Source organism: Urocitellus parryii, unplaced genomic scaffold, assembly GCF_045843805.1.
Source record: "Urocitellus parryii isolate mUroPar1 unplaced genomic scaffold, mUroPar1.hap1 Scaffold_62, whole genome shotgun sequence".
NCBI lineage: Eukaryota > Metazoa > Chordata > Mammalia > Rodentia > Sciuridae > Urocitellus > Urocitellus parryii.
This window is the reverse complement of record NW_027554113.1, coordinates 972,413-993,510: the sequence shown is the minus strand read 5'-3', so window position 1 is coordinate 993,510 and position 21,098 is coordinate 972,413. Positions and strand designations below refer to the sequence as shown.

At 35.8% G+C, this 21,098-nt stretch overlaps 1 pseudogene; it reads right to left on the bottom strand.

Annotated features, from left to right (window-relative positions):
- Positions 1-1,370: 1,370 nt before the first annotated feature.
- LOC144252873 (F-actin-capping protein subunit alpha-1-like) lies at positions 1,371-20,272 on the bottom strand (annotated as a pseudogene).
- Positions 20,273-21,098: the final 826 nt, after the last annotated feature.

Genomic DNA, 21,098 nt, shown 5'->3' with positions numbered 1-21,098 from the left:
AAATGCCTACACAGCATTCACTTGGAAACAAACTCTTGCTTGACTGTATTACTGAGCAAAGACAAAGCTGAAGCACAAATACCCTTCTTTTTTGACATGTATTTAGAGACAGGTAGGAAGACACTACTTGGTTTTAAAAAACTAACCTTCCCTTAAGGCCTGTTCATAGAAGTGTAAACAATGTAAATAAATCCACCATTACCAGTTGTCCTATCATATCTATGTCACCTGTGTATTCTGAGATCATACACATACCTGCCAATATAACTGGGAAGGGTTGCTATATCACAGTTACACTTTATTTCTTGGCAGGCAGGACTGAGGAAAAGTAATTTGGAACAAGTTTTATACCCTACTTAGAAAACACTAGTATTCCCTTAAATAACAGGTTACAGTAGAAGGATACTGCCTGGAAGTTACCTTTTCACTTTGGTTCATCTTAAGTTTTTGTGATTTACAGAGTTGATTCATTTGCTTATAGTACAATCCTGCCACAAAATGTTAAAGCACAAGATATGTATTCCTTCAGTCTGCATTTTCAAGTTTTATACTTTACTACATCCACAGTATGTCCGTAGTTCTTGGATACTTAAAAAAATAATACATGAATAAAACTCTTCTAAAAATGCAGATGTCTATAACTACAATGGTACTAAGTGGGAAGAAGACAATGAGGGAATGAAGAAAGCAAACATACTCCATGTGCAGAGAATATGGTTCAAGGCTTTGGATTAAAAATGAGTGCCCCCCAGAGAAGCTGGATGTCATGGAATTTCCAGAAAACTTCCTTTCCCCCCAAATAATAGACCTGAAAAGCCTCAATCCAAACTTTTGAAAAACGATAGTTATGAGATGCTATAAATGATGATCAAAGCAGTCAGACGGAGAAGGATGTATGTGTCTTCCATTTAGCTACAATTTGTAGCAGAGCCTCCTCAGCTATTGGTGGGTCAGTCAAAAACACTGAAGTACCAGAAGTGCTTTGGAGCACAGGGTAAAAGTACTAAGCATATTATCTGTCTAAATCAGTAACAGGACTTCATGGCTAGGAAAATTTTCTAAAGAGTAAAATGACCCCAGTATAGATGGATCTTTCTTTAACACTAATTGTAGCAGAATTAACAAAAAGGACAAAAAAAAAGATTTACAAGTAGATATAGTGATAACAGAAAAATACAAGGCAGAAAACACAAAAAGATGAAGTCAATGCTATAGGTTCAACAGTATTTCATGAGGCTAAAAAAATCTGTTAACTTTGAAAGCCCTAGCAAAATATCACTCTTGTTTAAAAATCACTTATTTATCATATGACCACATTTATCATATGAATCCTTTTCTTTCTACATACTGAAGAATCCTACACTCAGCCTTTAAGCATTCTGTATTTCTTTGCCAAACTTTTAGCTGAGTATCTTGTTCTAGTCAATTTTTGTACTGGTAACTGGACGCTGCCTGCGCAAGGCCTTGAATGTGGTGTCTGACATTGTTTGGTAGTTTTCACTAATTGCAGTCTGCAACAGATAATTGAAGGCTAGTTACTTGAACAGAAATGGGTTGGTTGTAAATAGGAAAGTAACTCATTAGTCAAAGGGCATGCTTACATTACAAGAGTTAGACAGGATATATTATATTATTTCTAGTGAGTTCCTCTTCAATTTCTGAAGTGAGCCAAGAAGATCATATATATCCTTTAAACTAGAGCTATGGTCTCTTCCAAACTTAAAACTTTAATTTCAAGCAGAATGCCAGATTAAAGGGTCTGACTCAACAGTATAGGCATTCAAGATAAAAGAGAGAAAGGCCAAACAAATATATTAACAGAAAAATATGGCACTAGGATTTAGAAAAATTAGTTCCAAGTCTTTTTACCTGATATTCATTTTCTGCACTCTCTATGATTTGAATAAAATCCTTGGCAGTTTGGACTTCATTCTAATGGAGAAAGAGGAAGAAAAAAATGAATGAATTATTTGGTTCCTTGTTTATTGGTTGAGTACAGCAAAAGGGGTGCTCTGCCACTGAGCACAGCCCTTTTTCTAAATTTTTAGACATGGTTTCACTAAGTTATCAAGGCTGGCCTTGAGCTTGCAATTCTCCTGCCTCTAGATTCTGGATTTGCTGGGATTATAGTGAAAGGTTAATAAAATAGGTACTTGTCACTCCGTTTTTCTATATGCTTAACAAAACACTGTTGAAATCCTGAGAACTGTTTTGCTAATCTTGTTCCCAGAATGTGCTGTCTCCAACTGCCAAACTACAGAATGCACTCCCTCACTCTGTTGCAGGCAAACTGCCCACTCACTCTATCTCTCTTTGCTAAAGTGAACTCTGAGCCCCAGTATGCTGGCCTCCAAATAAAACCCTCCTGTTGTTGCATAAGACAGTCTCTTGTGGTCTCTTCTTCCGACGTTTCGCCCGACCCTAACAATAGGTGTGTGCCACTGAAGCAAGCAGTGCTTATATATTTAAAATTCATTTGTGCTGGATACAGTGACAACTCCAGAGGCTAAGGCAAAAGGATCAGAACTACAAGGCCAGCATTGGCAACTTAGCAAAACCCTGCCTCAAAATAAAAATTTTGAAAATAAATACAAGGGGCTGGAGATAAAAGTTCAATGATAGAGCAAATCCCTGGGCTCAGTCTCTAGTACCACAACAAACAAGCACGCACTAAGTAAAAAGATGCTGAAAAGTTGATCCATATTAACTAACTGTGGTATGATAATTCCTAGATTACCAAGCGTTCCAATGCATATTACCTCCTTTGATTCTTAGAATTATCCTGTGAAATGAATAGTTTTTTATCATCACATTCATTCTGCAGTCAAAAATAGAATCCTCTAAAATGATATGACCAAAATTATACAGCTTTTGAATGATAAAAATAGAATCTGAATCCAGGTCTTCACCAAAACTAAAAACCAGACAAACAAACCCCATGTACTTTCCAGTCTATCACAGTATGGTCTGAAGAGATCATTACTGTGTCTTTAAATCTTAATGCCCTGAAAAAATTATTTTTGCTTTAAGATGAAATGAACAGGGGTGGGGTTGTAGCTCAGCAGCAGAAAGTTCAACTCATATGTGCAAGACCCTGGGTTTGATCCTCAGCACCACATAAAAATAAATAAGTGGAATAAATGTGTTTTGTCCAATTACAACTAAAATAAATATTTCAAAAAAGATGAAATGAACAATGCCCTCAGGGCCGCACCCCAGGACCTTTGCTTGCTAAGCAAGTGCTCTGCCACTGAGTTACATTCCAGCTGGATGTCTGCCTTTTCCACTCTTTTTTTAAAATATTATTTTTAGTTGTAGATGGACACAATACCTTTATTTTATTTGTTTATTGTATGCAGTGCCAGGGATCAAACCTGGTGCCTCACACATTCTAGGCAAACGCTCTACCACTGAGCCACAGCCCCAGCCCTGCCTTTTCCACTCTTACTCTCATGCTTCTACAATACAGTTTCATAGAAACTTCATGATGTGCAGTGACTTTACCACCGTGAGGGTTAGAGACTGTATGAAGCTGATAAGGGAATCCAGCTGTCTTTTATTAAGGAAGATATTACACAATTTGTGAAGACATAAATTAATGTTATTCTTTTTACTTTTTTTTCTTTTGCTTTGGAAAGTTAGTTATCACCCACAAAAAATGTTTCTATGTTGCTAGATGTGGTGGTGCATGCCTATGATCCCAGCAACCTGGAAGGCAGAGGCAGAAGGATCACAAGTTTGAGGCCAGACTCAGCAAGGCCCTAAGCAATTTATCAAGATGGTGTCTCAAAAAAGGGGGTGTGGATGGGGATATGATTCAGTGGTTAAGTGCTCCTCCTGGGTTCAGTCCCTAGTGGGAGAAAAGGTATACTCATACAATGCTGTTGGGACTGCAAATTGGTACAACCACTCTAGAAAGCAGTATGGAGATTCCTCAGAAAACTTGGAATGGAACCATCATTTGACCCAGTTATACCACCCCTCAGCAATGTTACAGAGGACTTAAAATCAGCATACTGGAGTGACATGGCCACATCAATGTTCATGGCAGCTCAATTCACAATAACTAAGCTATGGCCAACCTAGGTGCATTTCAACAAATGAATGGATAAAGAAAACACAGTACATATACATAATGGAATAATACTCAGCCATAAAGAAGAATGAAATTATGGTATTTTCCAGTAAATGGCTGGAACTGGAGACTATCATGCTAAGTGAAATAAGCCAATACCAAAAAATGAAAGGCCAAGTGTTTTGATATGTGGATGCTGACACAACTGGAGGGGCGGGCAGCAGAGGTTCACTGAATTGGAGGAGGGAGTAGGCTGGGAATAGGGGGAAGGGAGGAGAGTTAAGAATGGGAAAGATAGTAGAATAAATTGGACATAACTTTCCTATGTGCATATATGAATACATGACCAGTGTAACTCCACATCATGTACAACCACAAGAATGGGAAGTTATACTCCAGGTACGTATAAGTCAAAATACATTCTATTGTCATACATAACTAACCAAACAAGCAAAACAAAAACAAATAATGGATGGATTACACTCCAGGTCAAAACAAAATATTTTAAAGTAAAAAAGACAAAAGTGAAAAAAACTTTAAATATTGTATACTTACCGAAACAGTTACTAAACCTTGTACATGTTTATGACTAACCAACTGAACATTGCCATCTTCATAATAGTGAACCTGTGTGATGAAGTATTTGATAAAGTTTTTGTTTATGTTTAGTTCATATAGAATCCTATTACTTAATGCACAGATTCATGCTTTAAGCTATCCTTTAAGTTGACAATCCATGTTTAGCAATTCTGAATAATTAACACAATCAATGATAATACATAGTGGTATTAAAAGAAAATTCACAGAATATTTAAGTTTAAGAATTCTTTTTTTAATATTTATTTTTTAGTTGTAGTTGGACAAAATATCTTTATTTTATTTATTTTTATATGGTGCTGGGGATCGAACCCTTGGCCTCACACATGCTAGGTGACTGCTCTACTGCTGAGTCACAACCCCAGCCCAGTTTAAGAATTCTTTGGGCTTGATGGTGCATGCCTGTAATCCCAGTGACTTGAGAGGGTAATGCAAGAGGATGGAAAATTTGAGGCCAGTATTAGCAATTTAATGAAACCTTGTCTCAAAAAATAAAAAGGGCTGGATATAGTTCATTGGTAAAGTGAACCTGAGTTCAATCTTGTACAAAAGAAAAAAGTAACAAAACCTCTTTCCTTACAAGATAAAATTTAAATTCAAAAAACATTTGTATGGGGCTGTGGCTCAGTGGCATCATGCTCACCTAGCATGCATGAGGCACTGGGTTCAATCCTCAGCACCACATAAAAATAAAGAAAATAAAGTCCATGAACAACTAAAAAATATTTAAAAACAAACAAAAACAAAAACAACAAAAAACATTTGTGTTTTTGATTCCAGGCACTGGGACAGATATTATGACTACAAAGATAAATAAGATCCCACTTTAGAAATACTAAAAAATAATAAAAATCATGGAAAATTAGTTTCTTTTTGAAAACCAAGGAGTTTTAATGGATCCTTAATATGTGAGACAAGGCCATACAAATATCATCAATATGCAGGAGGTTCATAGATGTGACTGGCATGAAAAACCTAATTGGGAGTTAAAAGAAAATCACTAAAAACCAAATATTTGATGGAAAATTACACTCTAAAAATAAGTGTGACATAGGCCAGATGCAGTGGCACATGCTTGTAATCCCAGGAACTCTGAAATGTGAGGCAGAAGGATCTTGAGTTCAAACTCAGACTCAGCAATTTAGCAAGGCCCTAAGAATTTCAGCAAGACCCTGTCTCTAATAAAATAAATCACTGAATTTCTTAGAGCCTTCATTTTGCTGAGGCTGGCATTGAACTCTAGATCCTCCTACCTCAGTCTCCAGAGCCACTGGGATTACAGGTATGTGCCACTGTGTCTTGCTAGGCCTAAATATCTTAATGTCTCTTTCAAATAATTTTCACTGTGACTTTTAAAAGATAATAAAAATGAAGTAAGCCTTCTCCCAAAGTGTGACCAGACATTCTATATTAAAAAGTATATATGTATAGGGCTGGGGATATAGCTTAGTTGGTAGAGTGCTTGCCTTGCATGTATAAGACCCTGGGTTCAATCCCCAGCACCCTGCCTCTGAACACACACACAAGTATAAAACAGGGCTGGGGTTGTGGCTCAGCAATAGACAGCTTACCTCCGCTCCTCATCACCACATAAAAAAAAAATAACCAGCAAACAGTATTCTCTACATAATTATCTTTATCAACCCAAAATAGATCTCTGTTTAACTACCTCCCCAGGAAGGCTTTTATTTCTTCTCATTTCCATCCACCTCTCTTTGCATCTGCATATAATTTAGTACTTATTTTAATTCTACAACAAAGACCAACTTGCATGTTTATTTTAAAATGTGAAGTTTTATTTATTTAGGCAGTGCTGGAGATTGAACCCAGAGTCTTATGCATATTAGGTAAGCACTGAGTCATACTCCCAAACCAAAAATGTAAACTTTTTTACCATGATCAATGAATATGTTGGAATCTTACCTGAATCCTGAGTACTCCAACCACCTGGGCTGTAGGTGGTGTAATAGTGAACTTCCACTCTGATCTCCAACGACCATTCCTATTAAAACATACACATACAGTGCTGCAGAATTAGCAGTAGGCACAAGAAAGACGTGATTTACCACTGAGGCCAAAAAGTTGAAAAAAATTTTTGAGGGGTTGGGGAGGAGAGGACCAGTCATTTCCAATTTGATAAACCCAAGGCATATTCAAACATAAGTCTGGAACCAAGTGGCCTGACCATAAACATTTTCTAAATTATCTGGATTTCCACTTTTCCTTAGTTTGCTTTGAAGTGAACCATTCCCATTCTGTTCATGGTAGGCTCCTCTGAAAATGGACAGGCTGCTGAGTTACATAATCAACTCAAATATTACTAACCCTTACCCAAGTAAAACTCAATAATTTCAACTGGGCACTTTATATTAATCATTTGTTCTCACTCAATATACAAGTAGTTTTTAAAAAGATATGGCTATAGAATCTTAGAATTGGAGCTGGGTATGTTGACACATTCCTGTAATCTCAGTGACTCACAAGACTAAGACAGAAGGACTGCAAGTTCAAGACCAGCCTCGGCATCTTTGTGAGACCCTGTCTCAAAATAAAAAAAAATAAAATAAAAAAATAACAAGAACTAGGGATGTAGCTCAGTGGTAAAGCACCCCTCGGTTCAATCTCACATATTGGGGAGAAAACAAAACAATAAAACCAAAAAACCCAAAAGAAATTAGAATTGGAAGGAATATGAATAATGTCTAAATTCATTGATGGAGAACTGAAATCTTTTTTTTTTTAAAGAGAGAGTGAGAGAGGGGAGAGAGAGAGAGAGAGAGAGAGAGAGAGAGAGAGGGAGAATTTTTAATATTTATTTTTTAGTTCTCGGCGGACACAACATCTTTGTTGGTATGTGGTGCTGAGGATCGAACCCGGGCCGCACGCATGCCAGGCGAGCGCGCTACCGCTTGAGCCACATCCCCAGCCCCAGAACTGAAATCTTGTAAGTAAAAAAAAAATTACCCTGCTGAAGCAGGAGGATCAAAAGTTCAAGGCTAGCCTCAGGAATTTAGCAAGACCCTCAGCAACCTAGTGAAATCCTGTCTCAAAAATAAAAAGGACTAGGATGTATGTAAAATAATAAATGTTAGGAGCAGCGAATGAATTATATAATTCTTGACCTGTCCCTCCTGGAACGCTCTGTGCAAAGGCCTAGATTTGAAACTGACCAGCTGCTGTGGTGATGCCCTGTTAAAAGGGAAATTCCATGCTAGCCAGGGACTTATCAGTTCTTAACCTTGGGTTCTAATGACAGTTGGCCACAGGTGGAGAATTATGGGCACAAGCTGATAGTTCTAATTGGGCTGTTTATACCCTCCACTTTGGTTCTGTTTATCTTTAAGAAACTTTCTTACAATGAATCCTTTTGAGGTTAAAACCTGTATCATAAACATGCTGAACTGGCTCTGGGTTGTCCATCCCTCATCAGGGGATGGAGAACCATGGGGGCCCAGCTTTTTCTCTATTTGTCTTGTGTCCATCTCCTTATCACCTGGTCTGGTATCTGAATTAACTGCTGTGCAGTTTGCAGCAAAAAAATTCTCAAAATAGATAAAAATTGCTGGTTTCTCTACAAAATAATTAGACGCAAACAAAACAGAATATCTATTTCTTACCAGAAGTTTTTAGGCTGAAACTGATGGCTTTCAATACATGCCATAATAGTCTGTTGCCCATCTATAGTTTTAGCATAAACCTATTAGGGAAAAATCAAACTAGAAAAACACAATCTAAATGACAGACAATGCACATAAGTAGTGTGTTAAATCCTTGAGACAGAATAAAAACATAGCACTCACAACCAGATCCTGTTAAATTCTTTATATATATATATATATATATATATATATATATATATATATATATAGTTGTAGGTGGACACAATACCCATATTTTATTTTTTTTATGTGGTGCTGAAGATCCAACCCAGTGCCCTGTGCATGCTAGGCAAGCAGTCTACCTCTGAGCCACAACCCCAGCCCTAGATTCTGTTAAATTCTAACAGAGTCAGAGGTACAATGAATAGAGGAAAATATTGCTCCTGGCTTAGAGTTTAATGGAAGTGTCATTTAAGCTGAGCTTCACAAAGCAGATAAGATTCTGATAAGCAGAGACTGAGAATAAAGACCAGCAAACAGTTCAGGCATGAAATCAAGGATTTGTTAAGTGAATGTCAATTAGGTCATCAGGTTAGAGGGTATGTGTAAAGTAGACTAGTGGGAGACAGAATGGTAGATTTAGATCATACAGTAGTAGATATAAGTAAAAACTTTAGATTTCATTCTACAGGAAGCAGAAAGAGAGTAAAACAACATGACCAAAACAGTTATTTCGGGAGAATATGACCAGCACTATTATTTTTGGAGAATGACCAATACTGCTATACAGGAAAAAAAGGGAAGAAAAGCTGGATGATGGTTAGAAGACCAAAATTAATTTAGGTCATAATCTAGGGTAGTATCAAATGGTAATGAAAAGGAAGGGTTGCAGACAGAATGCATAAGTTTAGCAATATATTGTAACTGAAGGTTTAAACAAACAGACAAACAAAAAAAGGAAGGGCCAAAGTATTTGTACATCTGAATGACTAGGATGATGGTGGTATCAGTAACAAACTGGGAAATCTAGATGGAAATGTCTAGCCAGTAGTTACAGAAACACCAACTGTTCCTTACAGTAGAAATAAATGGAAACAATTACTAGGGAATGCAAAGAAGCCATTGAATTTTAGAGTTCACATAATATGTTTTCCCATATTATTTTCTATTTGCTCTACTAAAACTGGCAAAACTACAACAAAATAAAAGAAAAGGCATGTTTATCATCCACAAAAGGTAAAGCTGAAGTTAGTTCATAGGTGTTTCTTGTGAAGATAAAACCCAAACATATTGTTTTTCTAACACTAAGTCTGTGTTACTTTCCCTATATTTAGTGGGCTATGAACTTTCAAGAGTATTTTAAAAGTTTTGGGATATTAGAAAATTAGAGACAAAGAAAAAAGAATTAATAGGTATTGATAATAGCACTCTAAGCAAAAGATCATTTCTATTTTCTGGGCTCAGTATGAAACAGCAAAAGAAGTCAAGGACCACAAAAATGTTCACTGGATCAAGTGATTCAGGAACTATTAATACTCACAGAGAGCACTTTCTATAGGATGGAGACTAAAGTAAAACTCAAAGGCTCATAAGTGGATGAGTAAAGAGGACATAGCACTAGTAGGTGAAGAAGGCCCAATGATTTGGAGGGTAAGGAAGAAAACAGAGGAGAAAGAGCAAGATGAACAGAAACAACTCGGAAGAATTATCATGATTAAAGTTTTATCTCCATTAAGTACAGGAAAAATAAGAACATTTCTAAGTAATGAGAACTATATAAGAAGGAAAAACAAAGTCATATGAAATTGTCTTAAAGTACACAGGATAGTATGAAACCAAGAGTAAGAACCTTTCTTTCTCAAATTCAAGTGTAATGGAAAAGTTTTTCAGTGTGGAGGGAAGAGAAAAAGATTTTATGTCAGACTCACACCTAATAAAATGTTGGGGATTAGATGCTCATCTAGGACAAATAAGAATTTTCTGGAAAATGCCACATAGAAAATGTGATAGGTAATAATGAGTTGAAATTACTAAAATAGATTACTAAGCAAGACAGCTAAGAATATAGAAAACTAGTGTACAGTAGACACCATTAGAAAAATTCCAGCACTGTGTTGCTCATTTGATAGCTAAGAGAAGTGAAAAAAAGGCCCCTGAGGTTATTTGCCATTGAAACTCTCCAAATTAAGAATGGGGAATGACAAACTTTGAATAGGTAACAAATGACAAATTGAAAGTGTATTTAGGATCGAAAAGCCAATTTCTAAAAGGAAGTGTATCAAGTCTCCCACTGCAATACTGGGTTCCAAAAAGGAATTCTGTACTGGTATCCACCAAGATGGGTTTTCTCCTTTATGAAATAAACAAACAAATAAATAAATGAATGAATGAATGAATGAATAAATAAATAAATAAATAAATAAATAAATGAATAATGTTATCTATCATTTAGGCAGGGCTTACCTTGTGCCACTGTTTTAATCACTGTAAATGCATCATTAACTCATTTAATCTTCACATCAATACTATGTGGTAAGAACTATTTCCATTTCAAATGAGAAAACAGACATATAACCATTAAGTCATTTACCTAAGGTCACACAGCTAGTTAGGTGGCAGGGCTAACTAACTCAAACCAGTTATTAAAGTTTAAATGTAAGTGCTTTTAACTAACTTTCTATATTGCCATTTAACTCATCATCATCACATATTTAAAATACTCTAGTTAATGTATTGTTTTTGAGAATTTCTTAGAGATTAGATTTTCAGCATTCTCATTAAATAATAAATCTGTTAGGTAATACATGTTAATTAGCTCAATTTAGCCATTCCACAGTGTATACCTATTTCAAAACATCATGATTTTATTAATTGATATAAGTTTAAAATACAATAATAAAAAATTATTAAACATTCTGAGGCTGGTGTTACAGCTCAGCTGCTAGAGTTCTTGTTTCACATGCACAAAACCCTAGGTTCAATTCACAGCACCACCAAAACAAACAAACAAACAAATTAAAAATTAAAAATTCTACACATATTTTTCTTGTCACAATATTATAAAGAGGAAATCATGTTAGAGCCAAATTTATCCGTTAGAGCCCAAGAGATAGTAAAAAATAAAAATAAAATTACTCTGGGTTTCTAAAAGTGTTTATTTCAAAACAGTTTTGATTATCTAGTGAAAAATATCTTAACTATGCAGAAGTAGTTTTGTTTTTTTTTTATAAATGCCTATGCCAAAATGACACAAATGTGGACAATAGATCTCCCAACAATTTTAACATTTTTCCTAAGTCTAAGTTAAAGTATTTAAAAACTTAATTTTTGAAGTAAGGCAATATATTTTCATAAGTAAATAAAATAATTATGAAATAGAACATATAGAAATTCAAAATTATTATGCATTGTGATTTTTTAAGAAATTTTTCATGTATTTATACTCCTTTTAAAAATGGTTTAGGGGGCTGGGGTTGTGGCTCAGTGGTAGAACGCTTGCCTAGTATGTGTGAGGCACTGGGTTCAATTCTCAGCAACACATATAAATAAATAAATAAAGGCCCACTGACAACTAAAGAATATTTAAAAAAAAAGATTTAGGGAATAAAATACAGAGACCATAACTAAGAAAGAAGTGATGTTTGGTTGGCCAAAGTTCCCAAGTGATAAGGTAAATGTAAGAAATACACACTCTGATAATGGAATAGGCAGACAGTTACTTAACAGTACAGAAGCTGTTGGAATAATGATCTTTCACATAGGCTCTTAAAGCATTGTCACAGGATTCTCTCCAAGACTTCAAACCTCCATCTACTTCCTCTGGTTGAGGGTCACTTGCTTCTTTCCATGAGTGATCAAACTTAAAGGGAATTTTGTTTCTTGGATCTAAAAATCAGCTATTACCCAGGTCACCATGCTCTGTAATTAAGACCTTCCAAAGAAGACTTAAAATTATGAATAACTATAAAAATAGATTATCAACATTTTGCAAAACAAGTAAATAAAATTGAGGAAAGCAATTTTTCATTAAGTAAAATTTCTCTTTCATATTGATTTTTCCAAGTCTCATTTTTATTCTTATGAAAATATTATATTTATGGTAAGTCAACTTTATCCTATAAATTGCCCCCCCCCTCCTAAAAACTCATCATTTCTTGGTTGGTCTAATATTTATGTAAGTACTTTTGAACACTTTGGTATTCTTTTTTCTATACTTTATGAAAAGTTTTCAGAGTCATTATACTGAACATTTAAAAATATATAAAGGTAAAATTCTCTTATTTCTCAAATAGCAAATTCCTAAAGGAACTTAAAGTAGCCTACATTTCAGTATGAATGCTTTTATTTCCCCATTAAATAAAAATGTCTCCTGTTATTCTTACCAAAAAGAATTAGAGACAGCTGGAAAACTTTTAAGATCTTTTGTTTTTCTCTCTTCATATTAGGGGCATCTCTCTCTCTCTCTCTCTCTCTCTCGTCAAAGATAACAACTAGTATCAGCAGAAAGACAAAAGAATTTCCTAATGTGTAGAATATTTTTAAAAACTTTGAAAATCAAGACATAAATTTATTCAGCACTTAATTCATACATCTGCTTTGGTTTCTATCATCTCAACTACCTGTCAGGTATAGTCTATCTAATGGGTGTATTTTTTTCATATATTTTTTGGATCTTTTGAAAATATGTGAAAAGGGCATTTGTTGGGCATGTAAGCTGGAAATCAGCCTACTTGCTTTGTGATGGCTCATAGGGCTCAACACACTGGTCTGGATATTTGTGGTTTGGAACACCAACAACCACCAGCCCCATCACCATAGTAACCTGGCCACCCTCATGTGCACATTGTGTTCCTTTTCTTTCTGCTTTTTTCCAGTGAACTTTCAGCCCATTGGATGCCACTTGTAAGTGTGTTGCTTGCTCACTGGATTATTATGGCCCTCAGCTAAATTTACTAGCTAACAGACTATGCATAAAAGGCTTCCCTATGCAATAATAATGTGTAACAAGTTCTGTGAAACTGGCCACCAGAGGCTTCTTTTTGACTTTGTCACCACAATCTCCTCAGCTCTTCAGTGGGCTTTGGCTGGTCCGAGTGAGTCCACAGCCATTGAGTACTCTTCTTCCTAAAACCAAAAAGTGTGTGTGTGTGTGTGTGTGTGTGTGTGTATGTGTGTGTGTGTGTGTCTGTGTGTGTGTATTTGTGTACAATTTTAAAAAAATCATGGATACTTTGAAGCCAATTAATACTGCCATCAGGTAAAAAATCCCAGCAATAAAGGTGCCTCTGAAAAAAACATACTACTACACAAATCATACAGATGCCTTTTTAAGTAGGTACTACTCAAGTTTTATAATGTTATATGTTGCTCACTGTCATCATATAACTATGCTGAACCCTTTTCTGGATATAAGAAATACCATAAGTAACATTGCCAATTATATATTAGGTGTTTTATCAGTACTTGTTAACTGAATGCAAGTATTGTCTTAAACTTTTTATGGCATGGTATTAAAAGGATATCAGTACCAATGATCAAGAAATAAACAAAAAAATCCCTGAAATCTTTAACAATCTCATACTTATTTTTACAATCCAGTTGGTAATTAAATTCAGCCTACAAAGAAAAAGCATGAAGTTGACTCTTTCATTTAAATTCTCAAAATTTAGCACAACATTCTCCCTCATATCTGGATCATGTACCTACTATGAAACCAACGAATACCAATTAATGAATGGCTTATGATTTAGGATTTACCGTTTCCTGAGTGGGCTTTCCTTGAAAAAATCAGTGCAAAAACATTTAACATTAACAAAGCATTATAGCCTATTATATAATAAATAAGTCTTAAAAGTTTACCTCAATATTTTATCAATCTTATTAATTTTCCCAAGAATCACCTCTTGATTTCATTTATATCAATTGTATGTTTCATTTATTTCTGCTTCATTTTTATTATTTCTTCTGTTTTTCTGTTTTTTTTTGCTAACTTGCTGTTCTTTTGCTAACTTGCTGAGATAAATACTTAACTCATTATTGTTTAACCATTCTTCTTTAATATGAGCATTTTCTCAAACAGCTACTTTTGTTAAAATCAACAGATTTTATATTTTTAGTTGTAGAATTTGTAAGAAAGAAAGTAATTTGTAGTTAATTTCATTGTGCCTTGTGATAGCTGATTTTAGGTACCTAGATATTTGGTTATATATTGTGTCTGAGTATCTGAGGGTTATTCTAGATAAAATAAACATTTAAATTGGCAAAATTAGTACAGCAATATGCCCTCTCCAATGTGGGTGGCCTCATCTAATCTACTAGAGACCTAAATAGAATTAAATACTGAGTAATAAAGAAATCTTTCTCTGTTTGATTGTATTTGAAGTGAGATGTCAGTCTTTTGCATTTGGATTATGACTCTCACTGGAACTCAGACCATGAGCTCTCAGGAGAGAGTCTCAGTCTGGCCCTACAGACTCAGACTGGAACTATATAATTATAGGTCTCCAACTTGTTAAATACAGATTTTGGACGTGTTAGCCCCCATAACTGCATGAACCAATTCCCTTATACTAAATGTATTTTTAAATGTCTCTATTTCTGTGTGTTTACTATTTGTTTAGCTTCTCTAGAGACACCAGATTAATACTCCCATACAAGATGGACCTTTTATACAGATAAATTATTTGAATTCATGAAAAGTAAACTTTCATTTTTATGTACCAGCTACAAAGCTAAGACATAAAATTTTCAAATAATAGCTCTTATTATAGAATAAAATATCATGTACTTTGGATTAATAATATAAACTAAGAAGACCCCTCAGGAGAAAATTATACTATTAGGAGAAATTGAAGTTCTAAGAACAAGATACTATTTTTGTGATTATCAGATTTAATATTTTCTGAAGGGGTATGTTAATTCCCCATAAGAAGTTAGCAAAATTACAATCAAATCAAGCAACCTCTGTTGACAAGATAATTTTTAAAATAACATAGAAAATTCAAAAGGTTAAGAAAATCAGTAACATAATCGTTAAAGAAGCACAAGTATTTGCTCCTCTAGTTGTTATAGTTTACTACAAACCTGCAGCAATTAATGATATTGGCATAAGGATAGAGAAATAGATCGATGGAACAGATGAGATTGTTCAGAATCAAGATCACTTATACCCTTGTCTTAGAACAAGTGACATTAGAGTATGGGAGAGTGTACACAGTGGAGAATTGCTGCAAAGTGGGTGAATGATACTGAACAATTAAGACACCTATATGGAAAAAAAATCAACCTCAATTCCTACTTCATATTCAACAAAAAGATCAATACTTGCAGGCTTTCATACTTATTAACTAAACATATTTATTAAAGTTCTGATAATGTAAACATATATCTTTAAGACCTTAGGTAGAAAAAAGACTTCTTAAATAGAACACATAAGTTACTAATCATACAGGGAAGGGATAACACACTTTAACTACAATTAACTCAGATTCATCAAAAGCCACCTCAAAGAAGAAAAAAAAATAAGTTGCAGAAGTGGAGATGGATGTGACACATATAACAAAATGATTCATATCCAGAATATACGAAGGACGCCTAAACCTTCAATAGGAAAAAAAAGTATCAAAACCCTAATAGAAGAAGATGGGGGTATGCATAGGGGATACAGCTCAGTAGTAGAGTGTTTGCCTAGCATGAGCAAGGCCTGGGTTTGATCTATGTCCTACAAAATAAAGAACAAAACACAAGCACTTCACAACAGATGGCATTTAAATAGCCAATATACATGCAAAGGTGCTCTAACTCTTTAGGAAATAAGGAAATGCAACTCAGACAATATTGAAAACTATTACCCACTCACCAGTCAGCAAAATTAATATCAAATGTTGATGATTATTTGGAGAAATAGGAACTTTCTTACTCTGCTCTTGGAGCATTAAATGGCTGAAATTCACTATTTCATACATACATGAGACATATGAGATTCTAATCAGCAAGAGATCACATATATGACAGTGATCCCATAAAATTATAATGGAGCTAGCCAGGTGCAGTGGTGCACACCTACAATTCCAGCTAATAGGAGGACTGAAGTTTTGAAACCAGCCTAGGCAGCTTAGCAAGACAATGTTTTAATTTTTTTTAAGTAATAATAATAAAAGGTTGTACATGTAGCTTGGTGGTAGAGAACCCTTGGCTTTAATCCCTAGTACCACCAAAAAGATTATAATCTAACTGAAAATAATCCTTAATACGTAATGAAGTGGAGCTGTCTTGACATCAACATGATACTCATGTGTTTGTAGTGATGTTAGTATAAACAAACTTACAGTTCTTCCAGTCATATCAAAGTATAGCACATACAATTCTGAAAAGTGAATAACATTTGATAACTATAATGAGCATCTATGTTATTCATTTGTATATTTGCTATCCCATACATTTTTTTTTATTATGGAGTCTTGCTACTTATTTTTAAAGTGCATATCCAGGTGTGGTGTTATCCACATATAGTCACAGTATTTTGGAAACTGAGGAAGGAGGATTGCTAAGGCAAGAAGATTGCCTTAATCCAGGGGATTGGTTACAGTCAAAGCAGGACCCCATCTCTTAAAAACCAAAAATGGCAAGTTTACTATAAAATAATATGCAATAACAGGCCACAGTGGGCCACAGTAAGTGATTATCTAATATATCTAGGTTTGTGTATGCATTCTTTATGATGTTCAAACAAGGACAAAATCACCTAACAATTAACCTGTCAGAATGTGTCCCATCATGAACATATACATATATATTCTTTACAATTAAGCATTTAATACAGTAGACATTGGTCAAATATGGATAATGCACATCTACAGTGTAGCTCCACTGCATCCACAGAGGCTCTAAAGAGTATAAAACACAGGCCAGAGTTAAAATATTTAGTATAAAAATAGCAAATATCTTAATTTTTTTAATCTATCATGTGTTGCAATGATTATATATATTTATTAGGCTGAATAAAATATATCATTAAGTCAGCTTTATCTCTGTCTACTTACATTTAAATGTAGCTTGGAAAAAAAATTTAAATTATATATATACATTTCACATTATATTCTATTACATATCACTATTTCAGAGACATTACTCATATGTATACCTGAAGACTTGCACCAGGAGGATTGTAAGTAGCATCATTAGTTATAATTCCCAAACTGGAAATTATTACTAGAGTAATAATTTATAGTAATATTGTGGCATATTCATACAACATGTAGCAAAAAATAACAGTATAATAAAAGCATGGATCTATCTTCAAAATAATATTAACATAATGAAGCCAGATTAAAAAAAAATAAAAACACATATGATTGAATTCATTCTATTCTATTTAAAAAGTTCAAGATCAGACAAAACTATCAGATTAGATGAGAAAATTATTTAAAATCAGTGACTACCATAAAAATGGGGTACCTTTTAAAGAGATATGATGAGCAAAGTGCTGACAGTGTGTTAACTTCAACAAACAATATGCTCAGTGATGGTTAAATACTGGTGTTCTGTAAATTGTATATATTTTTATTTATATGCATTTTCTGATTGGGTTACAATTCACCATAAAGAGGACTTTCAAAAGAATCATCAGGCAAAGAAAAAATAAGGGTAAAGTTATCAATAAAATAAGTCTAAATGGTCATTTTAGTACCCAGTTCAAAGAAAAAATGACAGTTTCCAAATTCTGTAAGGGTATTGCAGAATACACCTGTAACACCAGGTTCTCATAAGAAGAGTGAGGTAGGAGAATCAAAATTCAAGGTCAGAATCAGAAACTCAATGAGACTCTGTCTCAAAATTTTTAGAAAAAGAAAAAATTAACAAAGAGTTTGGGATACAGCTCAAGGGCACAGTGCTCCTGAATTAAACACACACACACACACACACACACACACACACAAATACACAAACACAAACACAAACACTGTCAGAGCTTCAGAAACAGAGAACCTTCTCCAAGACTGGGGGTTAGAGAGGAAGAAAGAGTGGATGATATACAAGTAGCAGTGAGATTATTCCAGACTTTAATAGTAATACTAAAAGCTAAACAACACTAATTTCCAAAACAGAATTCAACATTCAAACAAATTTTCAATGACGTGTCAGAGTAATATACTCCTATATATACCAAAGTAAAAAAATCTTATCTCCCATATATTCTTTCTCATTAGGCTTCTGTGAGTTCTGCTATTGTAAAATGAATATAAATATCAATAAAAGAAAAATCTTGAATATAAAAAATGAAGGAACCATCATGGAAGAATGACCAAAGGAATGCCCAGAATGAAATGAAGGGAAATTACAGGATGAGAACTACTTAATAAACAAAAATATCACCAGTCCACATTTAGGTCAGAAAAACAGAAATATCACCAGTCCACATTCAGGTCAGAAGGCCCTGGGAGAAACTGTCTCAAGAAAATAAAATTGATACCACGACTGAGGGAACTAAAAATCTTGAGAGAATATTTGGAAAACTGATAGAGAGTTTGAGAATCAAAACACAGAAAACTATACAAATAAGAAAACAAGGTAATTTTCTAATCAAAAACTTCCTCCACAGCCAATCTTGAACAACTTAAGAGCTATAATGCCTGCAACTCTTAGCAGGCACTACAAATGTGCATGTGACAATGTCCCAAATAGCGTAAAACTGAATATAATCTAAAGTAGTTCACCAAAAATTTCCCAAGGTATTTAAAATGTTTCTGTGGGAATGTACATTAATTCTATTAAAATTGTTAATAAATTAATAGAAATTGTTTTTATACTTCACTAAAATGGTCAAATTTTCTTACACATATTTTATAAGCAAAGGGTATACCACAAATGTTGAGTTCAACAATATAACATTTGCCAAGCACCTAGAAAACAAGCACAACATATGAATGCTACCTAATAGGACTAAAGAAAAGGACAAGGATGAGATACTAGTTCTGGTTTTGCTCTAACATATCCTGCAAAAAAAAAAAAAAAAAAAAAAAACAAATATAGGCTTGAACATGAAGATGATTTGTCAATACCACCTACACTTAAATACTATTGGCTAACACAAAGTAGTAATGGGCATATACTTGCTTTATGCTGCCAACAACATAGACCTACCTGGTAACTGAACTCACACTTCATGATAGAAGTACTATCTAAGAATTTCCCCCTTTGCCTTTAATTCAGGTCAGAGTTCATTACCACCACTCAGCACACTTCCACATTGTTTCTGTCTCCTTACAGAATTGGACTACACATGTCAGAAGATCAGTTTAATACTTTAGAACCTGGTGCACCAATGAGATGAAATTCACTCCACCCAGTGTTTTAAAAAGCATGACTTGAAATTTTCCTTAAGGGAGCCAATGTGCACTATTAAGAATCAGGACATTAGAAAAATCTGAAATTCGGAATGCCTGAGAAAACATTTTTTACCTTTAAAACACACTACTGCCTTCCTTTTCTAGGAATTTAATGTTTGAAGAATTATATTCCAGGTGCAGTCTTTTTCTCTCCTGGATCTCTCCTGGGGACAACAGATGGATCACAGTAGAGTTTGAGAAAGGACTGCGACTTGAATCCAGTTTTATGACCACAACCAACCCTTCCTTCCAGGACCCACCAAAAAATCAAAACAAAACAAAACAAAACATATCAAATCGAGAAAATGCCCTCCAGGACCAACAGACAGAAAAGTCCCTGCCGCTGGCCACGGGGACATGGCTGGGCCTTGGCTGAGAGCGGGGAAGACCCTGCTTCCTGTAGGACTTCAGGGATGGACAGGCACCCTGCCCTGTGTGGGCCAGCCAGGTCCCTCCCCCAGGTCTCTGGTGGCCGCTGGGCCAGCACTGACCTTCTGGAGGCCCAGGACCAGCAACCCCCGCCATTTCTGATGGTTCTCATTGCTGAAGATTTCTGACCGCCGCTGCACCAGCTGCGTGGATAAGGTACCCACAGTGGAGCTGGGGCAGCCCATGGGCCAAGCTGGGCCACGATGGTGGCCAAGCCGTGGCAGGCCAGTGGCCCCACAATCAGAGCACAGGCCACATGTGTCGCAGGCCACCGCCTACAGCCCGGGCCATGACTGTTGCCAAGGAGCTCAGGGCTTCTTCCTGCCCCCAACTGGCCTTCGCCTCGCACAGTGCCCGCTAAGGAAGCGCCGGAACCCTGAACTACAGCCACCTGCAGGGCCCTCTATTCCTCGGAGCCCGCTCCTCTGTGGCTCCTGCTTTTTCTGGGCCCCCAGCCCCACCAGTGTCCCACCGCCTTCGCCTCCTTTCTGATTCCAGTCCAGGCCAAGACTGGCTGTGGGCAGAGGCAGCAGCTCCTCTGCTCCTAGCCCTCTCCCTGCCCTCCAGATAGGCAATGGCCCACCTGCATCACCTCTAGAGGGCCAATGCCACAGACTGAACGCGCAGAGGGCAGGAGCATGCCACTGGGCCATGCACTGCATGAGCCGCCCTTGGGCAGCCACGCAGAGCTCTGGGGGAAAGCCGAGCTCCAGGGCACAGACACAGAGACTCAGCACGCACTGCCTGGAGAGGCCGCACATGAAGCATACCTGCAACAGAGCGGACCAGGCTGTCGCCAGACTGAGTGTGGCCATGGATTCGGCCTCTGGGGAACTTTTCAGGGACTGTTTCAGACTCACGGAGGATAAGTGCTCTGGGCCCGTGGCCCGTTCTGCTGTGGTGTGAACTGGTCAAAATAATCAATGTCATAGGCATAGGTTATAGACTATAGGAATAAGATAAGATGATATAGAGAAGCAACGGTAAGACATAAGTTCATAGACAAGTTCA